Genomic DNA, 22,001 nt, shown 5'->3' with positions numbered 1-22,001 from the left:
TCCTTTCCCCATAGGGGCCGGGGTGCGGTACCTGCCAACGAAGCGGCGCCGACCCAAAATGTGGAATGGTTCACCAAGAAAAGCCGGTAAGTATTATGGCTGAAAATTCGGCTTTCCTCCTGTGTTCCCTCTGCTCACCTTTTGTCTCTTCTTCTCTCCCCTCGGTGCAGAGATGTGGCGACCGGTGCTATCAGCCGCGATGGAGCCGGGAGATGTCTCGAGAACAGGTGAGTGAAGTGCGGCGCTGCAGCGAGCAACGCGATGCTTTTAAATGGAAGTCTTTCTTCAAGAATTCTGGCGTGAAGATTCCGGATGCAGGTAAGAAGTTTGAATAAGTTCTTGGTTTTCACTTTTCTCTTCTCTTCTTTGCTTACAGGTGTTCCAGGTTCGAGGCGGGCGTGGCTGGAGTCCAGGTGCAGGAGCAGACACAGTGAGCGTTCAGCTGCTGGGATGCAGAACAACGCGAAGCACGTGTGGCTGTCCGGGCGTGGCTTAAATAGCCTTGGAAGAAGTCCTAGGTAAGTATTCTTCCACAGCCCCACCCAAGTAACAAAATAGTCCCTTCAGTAAAATAGTCCCTCCTAAGCCTCATTTGGCTTGGGTCTTCATGCAGCATGGTCTGCATCAGGTGAGTATGCAGCATGGTCTGCATCAGGTAAGTGCACCAAACACTTTCCTTTATGAGCCTGGCGCCTATGGCGCCAGGACTGATGTCCAACATGAGCCTGGCACCAAAGGCGCCAGGACAGAGTCCAAAGAGCCCCTATAAGGGGCGCTGGGCTTTTACCCGGGGGCATGATGCCTGCTCCCGGTGGTGCTGGGCCTGGCCTGATGCTCCGGGGGTAGGCATCATGACAGAGTCCCTCAGGTATTGAGAATGCAGTCTTTACCTTGGCATGGTCCATCAGAGCTATTTGCCAATAGCCTGAGGTAAGGTCAAAGGTGCTCACAAATTTAGCAACACCTATGGTGTCCACAAGCTCATCAGCCCTGGGCAATGGGTGCGTGTCAGTTTTGATCACAGCATTGACTCCTCTGTAGATCCAATCCTTGGTACCTGTCCGGGAACTTGTCTTGGGGACAAGGACCACTGGACTGGACCAGTGACTGGTTGAGGGTTCAATAACACCCAGATCCAACATCTATGCGACCTCAGCCTGGATGTGGTTCTTCACAGTGTCTGACATTCGGTAGCACCTGATTTTGACAGGCACTCTGTCACCAGTGTCAATTTCATGCCTACACCATGGTGTGAGGCCTGGTGTGAGTGTGAACAGACTGGCATACTGTCGGAGCAAAGCCCGAGAGGACCTCTGCTGCTCTGGTGTCAGATATGGAGAGAGATGTACTCCCTCCACTGAACCATCCCGAGGGTTGCTATGCAGCAAATCAGGAAGGGGCTCACTCTCACCCTCTTCTTGCTCTGAAGCTAGCAAGAGACATGAGACTTCTGCTCGCCTATGGAAAGGCTTGAGCCTGTTGACGTGAAATACCTGAGTGGCTGCCCCAGGGACTCCCATGTCAACCAGATAATGGACTTCACCCATCTTGGAGATGATCCTGAAGGGGCCAGTCCGCTTATCTGCCAAAGCTGGAGGCTTGGTAGGCTCCATCACAAGGATCTCCTGTCCTGGAGTCCAATCCACTTGTGATGCTTTAAAGTCATGCCAGTATTTGTTCAATTTCTGGCTGGCCTTAAGATTCGTTGTCGCTTGGCCCATCATCTGTGTTATCCTCCGTCTGAGGCCTAACACATAGTCCCCCACTCACTTGGCAGGACCTGGAGGGGCGGCTTCCAAACCTTCTCAGATCAAGGTAAGGGTCCCCCTCATGGGATGTCCAAACAGTAACTGAAAGGGGCTGAAACCAACACCCTCTTGAGGTACCTCTCTGTAAGCGAACAGCAGGCATGGCAGGAGGGGCTCTTCCAAAGCACCCAGCATGCCCTTGAGAGTTTTATTAAATCTCTCAACCAGACCATGGGGATGGTAGGAGGTGGAGAACTTGCAGGTTACTCTCATCGTTTTCATGTAACTCGACATGAAGTTGGATCCTCTGTCAGAGACAACCTCTTAAGGGAATCCAGCCTGGTAAAAATTCCCAGGAACACCCAGGCAACCACCTTGACAGTAACAGTCCGAAGGGGTATAGCCTCAGGGTACCTGGTGGCATGATCTACCAAGACCAGGATGAACCTATGTCCACCTGAAGTGGGAGGGTCAAGGGGACCGACAATGTTGATGCCCACCCTCTCAAATGGTGTGCCAACTACTGGCAATGGCTACAATGGGGCAATGACACTGCCTCCCGTCTTGCCAGACAACTGATAAGTGGGGCAGGTCCTGCAGTGGGACTCCACTTTTACTCCCATCCGGGGCCCTTAGAAATGGGCAAAGAGCCTTTGCTTTGTCTTCTTGGTCCCAAGATGACCAGCCAAGGGCACCTCATGCGCCAACTGCAGTAAGAAGGGCCTGTAAACCTTGGGTCCCACCAATCTCTTGAGGGCACCAGGTTCAAGCTTAGTGGGCTCACTACAAAGGAGCTTACCCTCCCAATATATCCGGAAAGACCTAGGCACTTCTCCTTGTGCCTGGGCCAGGGCATGTTTCCTCAGAACCTCGAGAGAGTGGCACTCTCTCTGTCCCTTGCAGAAGTCTCCCCTGGAGGACCCCTCACCATCAGCCAGCAGGCATTGAAGGTCGGGGTGATCCTCTGGGTTGAGCACCTCTCCCGCAGGAGTATCTTCTGGCTCTTCTTCCTCAGGAATTGAGTCTGGGTTTACCACTGGACCCAGCCAGTCCCGAGCATGAATCCCAGTGGGTGTTGCTGAAGCAACAGGAAGAGAAGGAGCCCCCTTCACAGAGGTGGCCTTCCCTTCTTACTCTTCCGTCTTGCCTTGGGTTTCACCTTCGGCTTGGGTACCTGACTGGCAGTCAGACCCGATGCGACCTGTGACCTAATGACTGCAGCTGCAGTCAGGGGGAGACCATCGGAGATCAACCCCAACTCCACTAGATCATTGCCTAACAAAATGTTAGCAGGTACATTGTCCTGAACCAGGAAGCTCTGTTGTCTTGTCTCCAATCATGATTGTGACTGGGGCTACAGGAGATAATTTGGGAGGCCCACCAGCTAACCTGATGGTTCTCAGAGGAGCACCTACATAGTCCTCTGGCCTGAGCAGGGTCCTGTCCACCACTGTCATGCTTGCCCCAGTGTCTCTCAAACCAGTAGAAGGCTGGCCATTCTCAAAGACCTACGGGTGTTCTGTGGGATTGTAGCCAGTACTTCTGCATACTGGTCCCAAGCCCCAAGGGACATTAGGGAAATCTCTAAAGGAGCACTGAATGTGATTCCTGTAGAGGAGGGGGCAGTGGCTGTCTTGAAAAGGGGAAAATCTTCCTCAGGACCAGCCCTTGAGAGCAAAAATTACCCAAATCAGCCCAAAATACAGGTTCCATTGTGCCGAGCAGTGAACTCATGCTAGTGACAATTGACGCCTTCAAAATATTTACCATTTATTAGAAAAAGCATAAACAGCAAAACTTAGCAGCACTTTGGGATTCAATTTAGAGAAGATTACAAAACACAAAACTTTGAGAAATACAAAATATAGAGAAACATAGAACTTAGAGAAACATAGAGAAACACAGTCTTACGCCCCTTCAATCAGCGCTGGGAGACCCTGGCCTCATAAACTAGCCGTTGCCAGCCCCGCTCAGATGACAACGCTGCAGGGTGCCGACAGAGCATCAAGTTCCGGACACTTGATCTTGCTCGTACCAAGTCCACGGATCGATCTCCCTCCTGATCCATGTGGGCATGCATTTTTGTAATCTCGTGCTGTCAGTCCATGACGCACAGTTCGAGAACTTTCCTTGTGTAAAATATGGGCTTGCTCATGGAAAAACCCAACTCTCTCTGAGATGCTCCCTGCCCGCTCCTACCCCTCCCTTGGAGCCCTCTCTGCGAAAGCACTGGAATGTCCTTATCAGCGTGTGGGCAAGGCCGTACCAGGCCTTCTCAGGGAAACAGGATTTGTTTACGAAGCCATGCAGGGCTACAGTTAGAAAGGCAGAATATTCTAAGAGAAGCCGAGATGAATTAACCCCATGTGAGCAAGCTCTAAACGGCATGCACTCATAGCTTAGTGTTCATAGCGCTTAAGATTGGCTATCTAAGCGCTATATAGGTGCCATAATGCTCCAAACACTCCAATAATGTCTCTATTAGCTACAGAACTGGGGCCTCCACCCTGCCTGTCTATCTACAATGCATAATGTGACCTACCACCCCTACTAGGCCTGCATATTCCTTGTAGCGCACTACTGCATAATGGAGGTGCTACGACAGATTACTGTCAGCATTTAGCACATACTTTGAATAAACTATTGGCTTTCAGCGGCTAATGCTGTCATATAAAGCCCTGATTGGCAAATTGTCACTTTTGTGTATCACGACAGTGGCCTTCACCTCAGGCATGGGGTAAGGGTAGGTCAGGCTGACAGCCTGGACTCCAAGTGTCTTACCTTTACACTTGGGGTCACTCTTTCTGTGGTCCAGAGCCCCACAGTCCCAAAAAGAGTCAGGAATGAGGGGTACGGTACTGGAGCCACTGGGAGCCTGATTGGAACAGGAGGACCACTACCCTTATTCCCACCCACATAGGACTTATCCCCACTAGATTTTTGGGTCTTGGGAGAGGAAGGTATTGGTTTACCTGACTGTGGCTGCTTTTGGGACTCATCAGACCTCTGAGAGGCCCCCTTTTCTTTGTCCTTGTCCTTCCCACTGGGTTCCCTAGAGGACACTCGGGGGAGACCCACTTGTCAGCCAGCCTGGCCAGCTTAAAGGGATCTAAAATGTTCTGGTCAGCAACATACTGATGCAGCTCTGGTGAACAGAACAGGCTTCAGAAAAAATGCTCAAAAAACAAAAGGTGGGACAATTCAACAAATGTTTTCATCTTGTAACCATCAATCCACCCCATCATGTTCATATGTGCTGCACTGACCCAGTCAATCCAAGACACATTCTCTCTTTTCTTATATTCCCTGAACCTTTTAAGGTATTGGGAAGGTGTCTTGCCAAACCTAGCAATCAAAGCATACTTCATGCACTTATACTGGCCCCTTTCTTCTACACTCAGTTTCAGATTACAGTCATACCCAGTCTGAGGCACTCTGCTTAACAAACAATAAGCCCAATCTCTTGTATCTACATCATGGATTCCACAAGCCATTTCAAACTGTTCAATCCACTGCAGGATATCAGAATCCTTCACATACACACAAACCAACTCTTTCATAAACTTGGTGGCAGGGGACCTGACACTCTCAACTGATTTTGCTGAAGTCTCCACTTTAGTTTTCTGTAGCTGGATTCTCTGACATTCAGTGTTGTTGTTCTTAAGTTCAAGGTCCCTGTCTTTGAGTTCAAGATCCCTATTTTGGAGTATCACTTGCTCCTCCTTCTTAAGTTCAGCTTTCCTTAATAATTCATGTTCCAAGGGATTCCCTGAAGAAACTCTGCTGGGGTTCGGGATAGAGGCAGCAGGAATGGTGGCACTCCCTGAAACAGATTCAGTAACAACCCCAGGGGCAGGGTCCTCAATGGTTGCATCCCCTCATTCAAGAGCTTCACAATCAGTCTGGTAGTCCACTAGGGCAGCTATACGCTCAGCCCTAGACTTATCTTCAAAGTCTAACTCCCTGGCTCCGCAAGCACTGTGGAGAGCCTCTAAGCTCATCCTAGTCAATTTACCATTTGCAATAGATTCCTTTGTGATAATCAGAAGTTTCTAATCATCACAATTGGGTGTACCCGTGGTTTAGCCTTTTCCCTTTGCGCCCAGGTCAGTGCACCCACAAATGTGAGGTACTGTTTATGTCGGGACACGTGTGGGAGCACTGCAAGGTAGGACATGTGTAGTTGGCCAGGTGTTTCGGTGGTTTCCTGGTGGCAAATGTCTCAAAATTGTGTTTTTTGCCTACATTTTGGACTTTGCCAGGGCTTTCGGGTAATGCATTCTAGGGTGGTGTAAAGCACCAGAGGGGGGTGTCTGTACTCCTGCTCTCTATACGGCAGAGGGGAAGCACAGAGGATCCCAGCCAATATTCTCTATTGTTAGTAGCAATGGACGAGCAATCAAGGCTTAGCTCTCGGGAGGTTATGCGGGCTGGTTCTTAAGTACAGTGTAGCACCCACAAACGAATGTCCGCACACTGTGTTAGTGAAAACACAGTCTTTATATAATTAAGGTTCAAGGTTATATACACAATCACAATAACTCACTTTGTGCTACATTAAACTACAATGGCAAATACATACACAGTTCTACGTGGTACCACAATTACTATCAGATTTCATTAAAGTGCATCAACTGTACTTTGGTCAAATGTCACACAAATTAATTAATAAAGGGAACCAACAATAGACATAGGTGGAAAGCAGTTGGTTAGAACAATTGGCAGAATGCTGAGCCCCTACTGCAAGGCACAATTCTGCATGAGCATCCCCCCACCTGGGCAACCTGTAAATAAAGATATATTGTACAAGCCCAGTCCACGTACTGTTTAATATGTCTTATTTCCTTCCACAATAGTACTACAACCCCATTGTACCTGGGATCGCAGAGTTCAACGATGGGTCGTCGATGGATCCTTCTTGAGCGGCTCCCTTTAAGGCAGGATACAAGGATCAACGAGATCCCTCGAAGAAATGATGAACAATACCGTTGAGGCAGCAGCTTCGGTTCTGAAGGTGCTCGTCGACGATCAGTCGTGGATGTCCTCCGAAGATGAGGCGTGCTGGACACCTTGGCTATGATAGTTTGGGACCGCAAAGAGTTTGTGAAGAACTTTGGCCCAGCAAGGGTGTTGAGTCGTTCCGGCGTCTCTGCGGTCTTCGAATGGCAGAAAACCCACTGATGGATGCTCCTCGGCGCGTTGACGGCCTGGTCTTTCTCCGGTGGGACAAAGTGGTCGACGGTGCGGATGAGAGTGTCCGTGAAGGTCAATGTCTTAATCAGGTGGATCGTTACGGCTCTGGTCATCAGCGGTTCGGCATCAATCGGTTCCCGGTACTCGGCAACAAGACTTTGATGGGCCTCCAGCGGTTATAGAAAACCGGTGAACCCTGGTCGACGACGGTGGAAGGAATGTCCGGTGCTTCTCTTCGTTCTACTCGACGGTCCACGTCTCCAGTCAGCAGCCTTTCGAGGGTCTGACTTGCAGGGAGCTTCGGTGAAGGTTAGAGGTGCACGATGGTCCCTCGTAGCTCGGGAAGAGGTCTCCTTCATATGTCCTCTCTTGGATCAGTTCTTGCAGACAAAACAGCTTTCAGTTCGATGAAGTAAAGGAACAGCAATTCTTCTCTTCCAGCAGGGTTTCAAGATTAAGCATCAGTTTCAATGTCAGTTTCAACTTCAGCTTCTGAACGATTTCTAGAAGTGAGAGGCCCCCACATATACTAGTTGATCTCCCATTCATTCTGCTGAATCACACTCAGGCAACCAATCATCCAGAAAATCATTCAGGCAATCAGGCAGCCAATCAGGTGCACAGTGAAATCAGGCCATTCACTTCTCTCTAGACACTCACAACAAGTAATGTGTATTGGGACAAGTACCCAGCCATTCAACACTCCACACTGCATTTATACCACTTTCGGGCAAGGCTGTCTCAGTCTTTGTGTCACATACCAGATACTAGACATCCACAACAAGAAATGCATATTTGTCACACACTCCATTCACCCAGGTCCCACCTCACGGGCGTACCCACAACATATGGTCATTGGGAAGGCTCCAGCCAGTCTTGTTGGCACTTCCCCACACTGCCATATATGGAACTTCCATCCAACAGCCAGTCAGGGGAAGGGACAGAGTCAGGGCTTCCGGGGACTTAGAGAAACACTGTGACAGGCGATGGAAACCAAGAGGCCACGGGGGTCATCTTCTCCCCATCAGGAATCAACTGATTCCAATGACAGTGCCTAGCCATCCCAAAATGGAGGATGCTCAGAGTACCTGTCAATTAAGCACGGAGCTGCCACCAGTCCCTACTTTACTCTGTGGGCCACACACAGGTGCCCAGAAACATACACTAGAGCACAGGGTTGTACCCATACTGGTATCCCAAGGGTATGTTCACCAAAGCAAACGAGAAAGCTGCACCACCAGGAGTCCCACACGAGCTCCTGCGCGGACAATAGGAGGACAGAACACGCAATAAAAACTGTTAAAAACAGTTAAGGACAAGGATACGGAGGCCCTGTCCCTCCGATGCATTTCCACCATCATAGGTGGATCACGCATGTCAGACCTCTTGGATTCCCACGGGTGTCTTTTCGGAAATGCATGGGGTTCCCTGTTTTCCTTGGTGCCTGCAATGCCCCGGGGCCAAATGTGTTGGTTGTCCACAATGCCAAATCAAGTCAAGGGGCATTGGGTGTACCCGCGGTTTTGACTTTTCCCTTTGCGCCCAGGTCACTGCACCCACACATGAAGTACTGTTTTTGTCCGGACACCTGTGGGAACATGGGAAGATAGGGCATGTGTTGTTTCCCACTTGTTTTGGTGGTTGCTTGGTGGCAAATGTCTCCAAATCTTGTTCTTTTTGCCTACATTTTGGACTTTGCCAGGGCTTGTGGGTAATACATTCTAGGGCGATTCACACAAGTCAGACCTCGTTGGATTCCCACGGGTATCTTCTTTTCAGAAATGCATGGGGTTCCCCGTTTTCCTTAGTGGCTGAGACACCCTAGGGCCAAATCTGTGGGTTGTCTACAAGACAGAATACAGAAAAGACCTGGTCTTCCCAGGCCCTTTGGTGTACCAATGGTTTAGGTTTTTCCCTTGCGCCCAGGTCTCTGCACCCACACATGAGGTACTGTGTGTTTCGGAACACCTGTGTGAACACGGCAAGGTAGGACATGCGTTGTTTCCTGCGTGTTTCGGTGGCTTCCTGGTGGCAAATGTCTAAAAATTGTGTTTTTTGCCTACATTTTGGAATTTGCTAGGGCTTGTGGGTAAAACCTTCTAGGGCTATTCACACAAGTCCGAATTTAGTGGATTCCCACGGGTATCTTTTCAGAAATGCATGGTGTCCCGTTTTCCTTGGTGGTTGTGACGCCCCAGAGCCAAATGTGTTTGATGTCCACAATGCCAAATCAAGTCAAAGTGTGCTCATCTCAGTGTGTTGGTTTGCCCATGGTTTAGCCTTCTACCTTTTGGCCCAGGTCAGTGCACCCACACGTACGAGGTACCTTTTTGTCAGGACACCTGTGGGAGCATGGCAAGGTAGGACATGTGTAGTTGCCCACGTGTTACAGTGATTTCCTGGTAGCAAATTCCCAAAAACTTTGTTTTTTTGCTTACATTTTGGACTTTGCTGGGGTTTTTAGGTAATACATTCTAGGGTGATTCACACAAGTCAGATTTCGTTGGATTCCCACGGGTATCATCTATTTAGAAATGCATGGGGTTCCCCATTTTCCTTGGTGGCTGCGACGCGCCAGGCCCAAATGTGTTGGTTGTCCACAATGCCAAATCAAGTCAACATGTGCTCATCCCAGGGCATTGGGTGTACCCGTGGTTTAGCCTTTTCCCTTTGCGCTCAGGTCAGTGCACCCACACATGTGAGGTACCGTTTTTGTCAGGTATCTGGGGACACGGCAATGTAAGACATGCGTAGTAGCCCACGTCTATCGGTAGTTTCCTAGTGGGAAATGTCTCAAAATTGTGTTTTTTGCCTACATTTTGGACTTTGCCTGGGCTTATGGGTCATACATTCTAGGGGGATTCACACAAGTCAGACCTCGTTGGATTCCCACCGGTGTCTTCATTTCAGAAATGCATGGGGTTCCCCGTTTCCCTTGGTGGCTGCAATGCCCCAGCGCCAAAAGTGTTGGATGTCCACAATGCCAAATCCAGTCAAAATGTGCTCTTCTGAGGGTGGTGGGTGTACCCGTGGTTTAGCCTTTTCCCTTTGTGCCCAGGCCACTGCGCCCACACATGGGAGGTACTGTTTTCACCAGGACACTTTTGGGAGCATGACAAGGGAGGACATGTGTAGTTTCCCACCTGTTACGGAGGTTTCCTCTTGGCAAATGTCTCAAAAATGTGTTTTTTGCCTACATTTTGGACTTTTCTAGGGCTTGTGGGTAATAAATTCTAGGGCGATTCACACAAGTCAGACCTCATTGGATTCCTACGGGTATCTTCTTTTCAGAAATGCATGGGGTTTCCCGTTTTCCTTAGTGGCTGCGACACCCCAGGGCCAAATCTGTGGGTTGTCCACAAGACAGAATAGAGTAAAAACGTGCTCTTCCCAGGCCCTTTGGTGTACCAATGGTTCAGCCTTTTCCCTTGCGCCCACGTCACTGCCCCCACACGTGAGGTACTGGTTTTTTTGGGACACCCGTGGAGACACAGCAAGGTAGGATATGCGTTGTTGCTTGCATGTTTCGGTGATTTCCTGGTAGCAAATTCCCAAAAACTTTGTTTTTTTGCTTACATTTTGGACTTTGCTGGGGTTTTTAGGTAATACATTCTAGGGTGATTCACACAAGTCAGATTTCATTGGATTCCCACGGGTATCATCTATTTAGAAATGCATGGGGTTCCCCATTTTCCTTGGTGGCTGCGACGCACCAGGCCCAAATGTGTTGGTTGTCCACAATGCCAAATCAAGTCAACATGTGCTCATCCCAGGGCATTGGGTGTACCCGTGGTTTAGCCTTTTCCCTTTGCGCTCAGGTCAGTGCACCCACACATGTGAGGTACCGTTTCTGTCAGGTATCTGGGGACACTGCAATGTAAGACATGCGTAGTAGCCCACGTCTATTGGTAGTTTCCTAGTGGGAAATGTCTCAAAATTGTGTTTTTTGCCTACATTTTAGTCTTTGCCTGGGCTTATGGGTCATACATTCTAGGGGGATTCACACAAGTCAGACCTCGTTGGATTCCCACCGGTGTCTTCATTTCAGAAATGCATGGGGTTCCCCGTTTCCCTTGGTGGCTGCACTGCCCCAGCGCCAAAAGTGTTGATGCCCACAATGCCAAATCCAGTCAAAATGTGCTCTTCTGAGGGTGGTGGGTGTACCCGTGGTTTAGCCTTTTCCCTTTGTGCCCAGGCCACTGCGCCCACACATGGGAGGTACTGTTTTCACCAGGACACTTTTGGGAGCATGACAAAGGAGGACATGTGTAGTTTCCCACCTGTTACAGAGGTTTCCTGTTGGCAAATGTCTCAATATTGTGTTTTTTGCCTACATTTTGGACTTTGCCAGGGCTTTTATATCATTAATAGTAGGGCGATTGACGTGAGACAGACCTCTTTGGATTCCCACGGGTGTCTTCTTTTAAAAAATGCATGGGGTTCCCCATTTTACATGGTGGCTGCGACGCCCCAGGGCCAAATGTGTGTGTTGTCCACAATGCCAAATCAAGTCAAAATGTGCTCTCCGAGCCACAAGGGGCACCGAGATGTTCTGAAACATCTCCGTCGATCTCCTCCCAGAGCACCTAGAAAAGAATCTGAGCCCCCCCTTAGACCTCCAGGAGAGGAGCCCTGACCCCCCCAGAAGTTGTGCGGACCCCCCAGGCATCTGATGAGTGGAACTCCGATCATTGATGGTGTCGGGATGCCCGAGATCTGAGCCTGCTCCGCTCATCGGGGGAGTTGAGTGTGGGACGTTTCCCGCTGGCGGATCCACGGCGGTTGAGAGTTCCCCCAGGTGAGGGAGGGGACTGTGGCCTTCCTGCTGCTGGCACGTGTTGGTCTCTTGGGTGCAGCTGCCACCCCCCCCGGAGGGCCGGGAAGATCATCGTCTATACTTGCCTCCTCACACTCCTGAGGCGGCCCATTGCTTTTCTGACCCGGTGCACCGGTGTCAAGCCTTACGAGACCTGTGTCTTACTCGGACAGTGGCGCTGCAGGGGGCGAGCAGTGCCTGAGCTGAGCCCCTCACTGGACCTGCTGCGAGGGAGGCCTGCTCCTGCCCCCGCTCGCCAGCGGAGGCCCGTCCTGCCTGCGTAGCCTGGTGAGATCATGCCCCGGAGGGGCGGCTGCTGCGGGTGGGCCCCAGTGGATCTGGGGCCACAGCGCCAAAGTGCCTCCACCGACGCAGGATTCCGGTGGGGGCTGCTGGTTTTAGAGGATGCCCGCCAGCTTTGCTCTCTGTGGAGCTTGGCTGCGCTTACAGCGGCTACGGTCCCCCCCCACCCGGGGGCGTGAGCTTAGGTGGTGGCGAGCAGCTGTGGGCGAGTCCGTTGAGAGCCCTACTGAAGGAGGAGGGCTGCGGCGCCGAGGGGCTGTCAGCCCCCCCATCTCTTATAAGGTTGGTGTCTTGGGACCCCAACACCCTCACCGGGAGACATTCCCTCAGCCTTCTTTTCTTGTGGTGCCTGCGGGGTGAGAGGGGGCCTGGGCCCCAGGAGTTTGCTTGTCATCACAGTGGGGGTGTCTCCCTCACTTGCCTGAGCCTCATCCTATATACAGTGGAGGCGAACACGTTGCAGCGAAGTCAAGCACACTTTGCCCAGTCCATTGTGGGCCCCCCGAGCTGTGGACACGGGGACCTTCCAACTCCTGTCATCTTTTTGGTCTTCATTTCAGGCATATCAGAAGCACTTGGCCCTCTGTTCATGGAGCGTGAGCCTTTGTACACCCTCCCCCGGCACTGGCTCCCACCTCCCCTGATCGCTCGCCATTAGCTTGCCCTACCCCGTGGTAGCCTTGTCCTCTTTGTAGCTGGCCCTGGTGCCCTTCTTCAGTCAGTGGGCTCGGAGGGAAGGAATCTTTCTGGAACACTGTATGCTGGCATTGGGGACTCCTAGAGGTAACTCTCCCTTTGCCTCTCTGGGTCTGTGCTCGCCTCTGGACTGGCCTTGCTCTTCGGCTCTGGCCTCTCTTCCGCTACCCTGGTCAGAGATTCCGGCCTACTTCTACCCACCCACCTTCCCTCAGATTTCTATTGCTGGTCCCGGTGTGGCTGCAATCCCCAAGAGATGGGCTCCCTGCGATCTTGACCTGTGGGTGAGCCTGAGTGGTCTGCCAATCGCTCTCCTGGAGTGCGGCAAAGAGCTCCCCCCTTCTGTCACAACTACCTTTTATTGAACCTAACTTTCTTACTGACCTTCTGAGCTGTCTGACTAGTGGTCTCCTGCTGGACACAGGCCCAATTCCTTTAAGGTGTGCTGGTATCCAGAGGAAAGGAGAGAAAGTGAATCATAACACGTCCACCAGTGCAGATGTCCGTCTGAACACTCCAGAGATCCCTGGTCCAGTCAAGATCTTTGAACTCCGGCTGCGCCTCGGTGAACTGATCTTTAGCAAATCCCTCCCAGTGTCTCCCTTGAGGCTCTTCTGAGGTCCCCGGGGGCGTCTTTAACGGCACCTCTCCTTGGTTACTGCCTGTGCCGTCCGGTAGGGACAGCCTTAAAGGTCTCCCCTCCCTCAAACCCCACGATGAACTGGGCGAAATCCCTGCAAAGGTTCCGCCACTCCCCTGTGGCGTCGAGGGACGGTTGTATCATGCCCGCTTCTGACCAGCCAGAAGCTATGGATGCCCAATCAATGAGCAGAGGTATGGCGGCGTGTTAGGCAGAATCCTGTGCAGTGCCCTTAGGGACCACTACACCTGATTAAGACCACAGGTGGCAATACAAGTTATACCTTTTTTAAGCCCGTACTACTAAGTTATAGTGGTAGCAGTAGCAGAGCAGCCAGGCTTACCTCAACAGTATATGAGCAGTAGCAGAGATTACACAAAGGGACCACAATTACTTTGACTCAAGCAAACACTGACTCAAGGTTTCAGGAAAAAAATATAAGTACATTTATTTTTAAACCATCAGTTATAAACACAACACCTCTATTAAACTTTAAACAAAACCACACGTTAAATATACTACAACTAACCAATTCACTTTGTACAGTAAGTCTCAAGGTAAGTATCCTGTGTTTGAATGAACCGGTTTTACGAACAAAACACGATACCACGGATACGGTTGCGATCACTTTTTGACAGTTCGGTCTACTAAATAAACGCATATCCGTGACATTAAATGCTACCGGGGCAAAAACACACTTAGCACCTGAGATACCCAGAGGGAGTTAGAGGCAAAAATCACAGGCAATATTTAGGTTAGGCAGACAGTATCGAGAAACACTCAGAAACAGGAGTTCAAAGGTCAAAGGGTCGGAGCCAGTTTTAGGTGACACCGGAGGCCTGTGCCGAAGATCACACCGTTAGACAGTTCACGATTCAGTGTAGCCAAAAAGTACTTGGATATTGTCAATGTTCGGAAGCAAAAGTTATAAGAAGGAGGTAAGACAAAGACGAACCTTGAGGATGAAGAAAAGGGATTCGCCCAGTTTCCTCGAGTAGAACACAGTACCTTATTCCCACGATGCAGCTAGTGCCCTGGCAGTTGTTCCTGTTGGTTTCCCGCAGACCCACGATTCCTGGAGCGTCGTTGTGAAGGAGAACGTCTGAACGGGGTCTGCACCACACAGGGATGAAGCCGGCAGCAGCGACAACTAAAAAGGTGTGCTCCTTAAAAACAGGAGGGGCTCAGCAGGTGGCTATCCGGACCACTACAGCAGTGTGCAGCGATTTCGACCACGGCGGAGATCTCTGGCTGAAGAAGATGAGCTGGTTATCCCCACCAGGCTCAAGGGAAGAAGTCTCCGGACTGGATCTTCTCTTAGTCGCCGAAGGGAAGATAGCTCAGGACTGCAGCAGGGCTTCACCGGGACGGGGTAGTTGCAGCAGCCGTCGTTCTCTCCACTTCTCTTCGGTTCCTTGTAGTTCCAGAGGCGACTCTGACTTCTAGCCCAAGAGACCTGCCTTTTATGCGCAAAACCCCCATTCACACAGCCTGGCTGTCAATCACGCAGCAGGGGGTTGTCCAGCCGGGACAACCACCTCAGCCAATCATGGCAAAGTGCGACTTGGGTTTCCTAGGATACCCTATGCAGGGGGAGACTACACCCCTTCCCCACATTCAGTCTACCTAGACACCCAGGCGCCAAGAGGGGGCTTCTCTGCAGAAGCCTGCCAAAATACGGTGAACAAAGAAGGCGAACCTAGTTTGCACCGCAAATTAAAACACAAGAAGGACTTTAAAAAAAAGAAATGGCGAATAAACCCAACCAAAAGAAAGAGGATTTGGTCAAGCGGGTTTATGTTCAAGGCTAATATAATAGCCAAGAACAGTACCACGTTTATCTAATATAATCGCGGTAGAAAAGTTAGGGTAGATACCACTGCCACCAGCCAAGTCTAAATGTTAAAAGAGCAAAACAATGCTCAGGGAGGTACAGACAGAAAAGGGGTACCGATTAGCCCTTTCCAGTAATCCATGTAAGATGGGGTGTACTGGGTCTGTGGTAAAAATGACTATGTAAAGTAAATGACAACTTTACCTTTCTCTGGGGGACAGTAGTCAGCCCCAGCGAAATGGAGTCATAGGGAAGTCTAAAAGACAACCCTGGTTTACTACACTAAAGGTGCTGTGTAACCCAACAAGAACAGGGGCACTTGGAGTGGTGTGCTCCAGTGCCCAAGATCACACAATGAGTAACAACACATAGGCCAAAACACATGTAAGAGTGGAAAAAGGATGTACACTCTTACCTGGTGGAAAAAATAAACTCCAGAAATCCAGCAAAGCTGCTGGGGGACTCACTAGGTGAGGGAAATTATCCCTAGAAGGAGAATTCTCCCTAACACGGCCCTGTTGGAGGAGATCCGTGGATTCAGGGCAGACATCAGCAAAAGGCTGGACTCATTAGTCAAAAAAGTGGATTCTGTGGCTGACCGAGGTCAAGCCCTAGAAGCTAATCAAAACTTGGTCGACCTCCTTGAAACTCAATTTCATATGCGCCTATCAGAACTAGAGAGGAGAGAGCAGAAAGTCTCCCTCAAACTGGCAGACTTAGAAAATAGAGAGTGGCGCTGTAACCTGAGATTCCTGGGCATTCCTGAACATGAGGTGGAGACTCAAGTGGATATCTCAAGAAAAGTGAATGCGGTTGTAAGTAAGCTGTTTGATGAGGGGAACACCAGCGAGCCAACAATCGATAGAGCCCACAGAGCAGGTGCTTCTGCTAGAGGACCCCGATCGATCCTTGCGAAATTTCACTACTACTCCGAAAAGGCCAAGATTCTGGAGCTTGCACAGAGGAAGGGCCCCATTGACTGGGAAGGCTCTAAAGTCACGATCTACCAAGACCTTTCTGCCCTTACATTGTCGCGCCAGCGGCTATGGAGTCCTTTAACTAAGTGGCTTCAGTCCAGAGGTGTGAGATATAGGTGAGGTCATTCATTTTCGCACTCGTTTGAGGTTGAAGGTTACAAATATTCCCTGGTTACGGAGGACGATATACAGAGAGTGACTCGGGAGCTCCTGGGAGAATCCCCCCACGGGAGATGGAGAAGAGAGCAGGGGAAAGGATGTGGTTGAACCCTGGAATACTAACAGATTCACTGAAAGGCGATGCGTCCGTTGCCACAGAAAATACAGAAGAGTGGCGCCGACCTCTCCCGAGCAGCCTGCTACTTGATCTGGTCCTGTGTTCATACTGCTCTGGAGTGAATAGGAGCGGGGCTCAGCCCATGGTGTTTTTCCCCTGGGTTGCTCAGGGGGCACCCCTGTCTAAAGGTCTCCAGCATGGGGGTATTGTTTATGTATTCAGTGGTACTTCCTGGAAGGGAGGGAGGTGGGGATGGAGGAAGCAGTTGGCCTTGTTTTAAATGTTGGGGGGGGCTCAGAATGTTGTGGTTCTTTTGTGGTTAGCCGCCCTGGTGGAGGCGATCTTTGGTGGCCTGGTCGTGCGGCAGGTTCAATGTCGCAGGCAATCCAGGCGCTCGGGAAAGGGGAGGGAGGGGGGTTGAGGGGGACCTTACATTTGGATAGAGGTTATAACTGTTTGTATCAACCGTTTGGAGTCTCTGTTCAATGGGGCTGGACATGTTTATTGGGGGACCGGAGGAGAATCAGTCAGGGGGGAGAGCCTCAGAGGAGTTTGTACTCCTAGTGGATCAGGGTTTAGACAACGCTCACCAAATGGCTGAATTGAATCATTCGATGACTATGGGCTCTCTGAATGCACGTGGTCTCAATTCTCCCCATAAGAGGTCCCTAGTTGTGAAAGAATTTAACAGGTTGAAGCTTGACTTTCTCTTTCTTTAAAAAACCCACTGGTAAAGGGGTGGTGAACCGTCCCTTAAAGCTAAGTCAATACAAAGAGTCTTTCATGCGTCTTAGCAAGCTAAGAAGAGGGGGGGTGTCGATAGTGGTCTCTCCGAAAGCGCACTTTGCCCCGAAAGCCCAATGCAGGGATTCAGAGGGTCGTTATACAATGGTCAAGTAGGAAAATAGGGGTTCCAAGATGACTCTAGTCTCTATCTATGCCCCCAACGAAGCCCAAGATCGCTTTTGGTTGGAGGTGAAGTCCAAAATCATGACCTTTACCGAGGGCGCTCTCTAGGTGGGAGGGGATTTTAATATGGACCTGGAGCCGGATCGAGACAGGAAATCCAATCGGCCCTACATGCATTCTCTTTCCAGAGCACGAATGACAAGCTAAGGCTCAGGGATTCCCATTCGACCCGGGAGAGCCAAGACCCTTTATTTACATTTTTCTCTAGAGCCCATTCGTCATTCTTTAGAATTGACTACATCCTGGTTGACAAGTCACTCTACGAGATGATTTTGGAAGTGAGGGTGAAAGCGATTCCTTGGTCTGACCACAACTTAGTTAAGATTCAATTGGGGGATCCCCCTGAGAGCCCCTGGGCCCAGGAGGTGGACCTGTGACAATCTCCTGCTGAAGCACAAGCAGCTGTCCCAATCCCTCCTCGCTACCATAAAAGAGTTCTTCGCAATCAATGATGATGGGCAAGTGAGGGTGGTGGGAGTCTGGGAGGCCTTTAAGGCCACAATTAGGGGTGTCCTTATGGGGATGGGAGCAACGAGGAAGCCGGAGAGATGTGGGGAGGAGAGGCTTCTTAGGGACAATACCGAGGCCATTCAAGCAGGGGGCAAACTAAAGTCCCAGATGTTCCCGGGCAAGTGGGCTGAGCTCCAGCAACTAAAGGCGAAACTCGCTGATCTTCTAGTTTGGCAAACTGAGAGGAAACAATTCTTTCTTAAGCATAGGTACATGGTGAAGGGGGAGAAAGCTGAAAAAGTTCTAGCCTGGAGGTTTCAAGAGCTCAGAAATAGTAGGAGGGTGGATTTGTTGATCCTTCCAGGCGCGGCGAGTTGTAAGGATGACCCTGGGATAGCGGAGCAATTCCGTTTACATTATGAACGCCTGTACAGGACAGAATACAATGGGTATGGAGCAGATATAGATAGCTTCCTTGACTCCGTCCCAATCCCCGCCTCCTCCTGAGAAATCGGACCCCCTGGAGAGACTCATTACGCCCCAGGAAGTGATTGATACTAGCAGTTCTATGGAGGCAGGCACGACACCGGGGTATGACGGGTTCACTGTCTTCTTTTACAAATCCTTTTGCTCCGCCCTTGCCCCATTCCTGTCTAAACTCTTCAACGTAATCTTGGATTCAGGTTGACTCCCGCAATCTATGCTTCCAGCCCGTATTGTAGTCATCCCGAAGGAAGGAAGAGACCTGAAAAATTGCCATTCTTACCGGCCTATCTCCCTACTCAATACGGACCTGAAGGTCTTGGCCAAACTACTGGCTAATAGACTGGCTCAGCATCTCCCTTTGTTGGTGCATGGCAATCAGGTGGGTTTCCTCCCCGGGAGGCAGCAGGGAGATAACATTAGGAAATCACTGGATCTGATGCATGAAGTAAATGTTACAGGTGAGGAGGCCTACCTCCTGTCATTCGACTCAGAAAGGCCTTTGACCGTGTTGAGTGGGCTTACATGAGCAAGGCCTTGCAGAAGATGGGTTTGGGGGTTAGATTTTGTAGGTGGGTTGCAGCCCTGTAAAAAGGCCCAATGGCCAGAGTGGCTGTGAATGGGATGGTCTCAGCTCCGTTCTCTCTCTCCAGGGGAACCCGACAGGGATGTCCGATTTTTCCCCTTCTCCAAGCCCTTGCGATGGAGCCCCTGGGGATAGCTATAAGATGCCATCAAGGGATTACGGGGGTCCGCTGTGGGGATCTCGACTTTTAGCTCTCACTGTTCACGGACGATGTCCTGGCGGATATAACCAACCTTCAAGGCTCGCTCTCAAACCTTCTAGATCTGATCCAATCTTTCAGTGTTTTTCCTGGGATGAAAATCAACCCAGCAAAATCTTGTTTGATGCCAATGGGTAGAGGCGATGCTGAGGTTGAGAGATGGGCGTCATTGGGGGGTATTAGAATCGAGCGCAAGGCTACGTCTTACCTGGGGGTTCTCCCCCCGAAGGACTTGACCCTCCTCTTTGAAGTGAACAATCCTCCCATCCTTGACAAGATAAATTCTAATTTGTTTTGGTGGGCTCCCTTGACACTCTCTTGGTTTGGTCGCATGGTGTCAATCAAGATGAATATTTTGTTTCTCTACCTCTTTTCCGCCCTCCCGGTCGCCATCCCAGACTCATTTTTCAGATCCCTTCATTCTATGGTCCAGCGCTTTATTTGGAATGGGAAAAAACCAAGGGTTAAACTCGGGACCTTGATGCTTCCGAGATCCTACGGGGGTTTGGCTTACCTGACTTCCGGCTCTACCACAAGGCAGCTCAATTAAGAGTAATGTTGGAGCATTCGATGGACGATATGAGAACCTATTGGTCTTATATCGAAGACGTCCAAGCTCACCCCAGAAAAGTGAGGCATCTCATAGGGCCCCCTAATAAGAACCTTTCAAGTAAGATTAGGAAGCATCCCATCTTGTCTGTTTTGTGAGGGCTATGGAGGGACGACAAAGAAAATGGGTCTCTCTCTTCCTGGCCCTCTCCATTGTCTTCTTTGTGGGGTCCTCCGCTTCATTTGGACAAAAGAGATCTACGAGGGATGCAGGGGTGGTCGGATGTTGGTCTGGAATGCGCTGCTCAGCTCTTTGGACAGGGTGCATTCATCGAGTATGACAGCCTGGCGGAAGCCATGGGGGATACTCCGATATCGATCTTTGATTATATCCGGCTGAAGGGGATCCTGACTGATAGCCAATGGGTGGAAGACCTGGCACGCCCCCTTATGCCACTTGAAAAAATCGTTGTGGAATCCACGTCGAGGAGAGGGTCCCTGTCTAAATTTTATAATTCCTTAATTACAGCGGATGTGGAGAGTAGGCAGAGGTTCAAGAAGCAATGGGAGGCAAGGGTAGGGAAGGTGGTGGAAGAAACTACTTGGGCAGCTATTTTTAAATCCCTTTTCTTGGGCTCCTTGTACACAGCAGCAATGGAGCACAACTTTAAGATGCTACATGCATGGCACCTCGTGCCAGAGAGACTCGCTAAAATGTATATGCTGTAATGTGGCCAATGCGCAACGTGGTTCCATCTATGGTGGGAGTGCCCTGTTATACAGGTATACTGGGCAGACCTTTGGAGCTGGATTAAAGAGATCATGGGCGTCTCCTTGGCATCTCAGCCCCGGAAGCGGTCTCAGCTGCCTTGCCAAGGGTGGTCCAGGCCATGTTACGAGCAGGGAGATTGGCCCTGGCTCAGAAGTGGAAAAGCGGCTTGGTGCCCACTAAATCAGACTGAATGGCCAAACTTTGGGCGATATTTACTTATGAGAAACTTACAGCTTTGACGCATGATACTATGAAGTCTTCTATTCAAGATTGGACAGTAGTTTTGCTTCACGAGGACTGTGAATCGATGAGACTCTGAGATCTTTTGGTATAGATTTATCTACACTATGTGTATGCCTTTCAGTGACTGTTACCTCTTTTTTCCTTCTTGGTTGAGCCCTCTTTGAAAGCTCTTGTAGCTTGTTTGGTCCCTGACTGATTTGTAAATGAGTCTCCATTACTCATATGGGTCCAGTTCTATATGAGCGGGGATGGGTGAGGGTGGTGGGGGGGTGGGTTTTATTTTCTGTTCCTTGTGGATGTCATCAGTGATTTATTGATATGCATCTTTTTTGGAATTCAATAAAATTCAAGTGGAAAAAAAAAATGTGCTCATCCCAGGGCATTGGGTGTACCTGTGGTACAGCCTTTTCCCTTTGTGCCCAGGTCACTGCACCCACACATGTGAGGAAACGTTTTTGTTGGGACACCTGTGGGAGCACTGCAAGGTAGGACATGTGTAGTTGCCCACGTGTTCTGGTGGTTTCCTGGTGGCAAATATCTCAAAATTGTGCTTTTTGCCTACATTTTTTACTTTGCCAGGGCTTGTGGGTAATACATTCCAGAGCGATTCACACAAGTCAGACCTTGTTGGATTCCCACGGGTGTCTTCTTTTCAGAAATAATGGGGTTCCCCATTTCCCTTGGTGGCTGAAATGCCCGAGGCCCAAATATGTTGGTTGTCCAAAATGCTAAATCCAGTCAAAATGTGCTCTTCTTAGGGTGGTGGGTGTACCCATGGTTTATCCTTTTCCCTTTGTGCCCAGGTCACTGCACCCACATATGTGAGGTACCATTTTTGTCGGGACACATGTGGGAACATGAGAAGGTAGGACAAGTGTTGTTGCCCACTTGTTTCGGTGGTTGCCTGGTGGCAAATGTCTCCAAATGTTTTTATTTTTGCCTACATTTTTCACATTGCCAGGGCTTGTGTGCAATTAATAGTAGAGTGATTCATGAATTTCAGACCTTGTTGGATTCCCATGGGTGTCTTCTTTTAAAAAATGGATGGGGTTCCCCATTTTCCATGCTGGCTGCGACGCCCCAGGGCCATATGTGTGGGTTGTCCACATGGCCAAATCCTGTCAAAATGTTATCTTCGCGGGGTGTTGGGTGTACCCACACTTTAGCCTTTTCCCTTTGTGCCCAGGTCACTGCATCCACACATGTGAGGTACTGTGTTTGTTGGGACACATGTGGGAACACGGGACAATAGGACATGTGTTGTTG

The sequence above is a fragment of the Ambystoma mexicanum genome, chromosome 1p, assembly GCF_040938575.1.
Source record: "Ambystoma mexicanum isolate Mex_15411 chromosome 1p, UKY_AmexF1_1, whole genome shotgun sequence".
Classification (NCBI taxonomy): domain Eukaryota; kingdom Metazoa; phylum Chordata; class Amphibia; order Caudata; family Ambystomatidae; genus Ambystoma; species Ambystoma mexicanum.
The sequence above is the reverse complement of the archived record's forward strand: the minus strand, read 5'-3'. Positions refer to the sequence as shown.